General features: G+C 37.1%; 1 protein-coding gene across 3 annotated transcripts in view; it reads right to left on the bottom strand.

Annotated features, from left to right (window-relative positions):
* The window catches only part of LOC106879445 (zinc finger protein 423), a 34,517-nt gene that overhangs the window by 10,410 nt on the left and 23,252 nt on the right, over window positions 1-855 (bottom strand). The gene's annotated exons all lie outside the window — the stretch shown is intronic.

Genomic DNA, 855 nt, shown 5'->3' with positions numbered 1-855 from the left:
TATCCTGTTGTCTGTAAGAGGATGGTAGGGGCTCACTCGCCCTGCTAGCAATATATATTGTATATAAAGGGTGCAGCATTGCACCAATAACCAGCTGGCAGAAGATCTACCTGAGGTTAAATTAATAGTAACATGGAACAGCCACTTCGATGTGGTGATTGACTTGTTAGCAGAGTTACTACTCTGATTTCTTCTTGAGATTTTACAACTAACTATTTTGCTAGTTATGTATGTTCAGGGTGATGGCAGCCCCTATCAAAGTACATGTTATGTGTTTTGCAACAACACTGGAGCACTTTAGCTCCTATTTCTAGCAATGTAGGTGTTATTCACACCTTTGGCCAAGTTTAGTTGGCGATTATAATTTTCCTTTATGGTATAATATTGCAAACAGCTGTTTTTATTAATTATTTGTATACACATTAGCAATCTGCTAAATTATCCGAAGCATTTTATGGTGAATATATATACTCTGATAGATGAGCTAGTCCAGAATCAACCAAACGAGCTGGCCTTACTGAAGGTGGCTATGGAAACAGCCATAACTGTCCAGTCAGTCTAAGGAATTCTCAGTTCAGTGTTTGGGGTGATGGCAGCCCCTATCAAAGTACATGTTATGTGTTTTGCAACAGCATTGGAGCACTTTAGCTCCTATTTCTAGCAATGTAGGTGTTATTCACACCCTTAGTCACATTTAGTTGATGACTATAATTTTCCTTTATGGTATAATATTGCAAACAACTGTTTTTATTAATTTATTATATAACATATATATATATTGGGTCATCATATTAAATGATGATAACACACACACACACACACACACACACACACACACACACACACACACACACA

The sequence above is a fragment of the Octopus bimaculoides genome, chromosome 20 (assembly GCF_001194135.2).
Source record: "Octopus bimaculoides isolate UCB-OBI-ISO-001 chromosome 20, ASM119413v2, whole genome shotgun sequence".
Classification (NCBI taxonomy): Eukaryota; Metazoa; Mollusca; class Cephalopoda; order Octopoda; family Octopodidae; genus Octopus; species Octopus bimaculoides.
The sequence above is the reverse complement of the archived record's forward strand: the minus strand, read 5'-3'. Positions and strand labels throughout refer to the sequence as shown.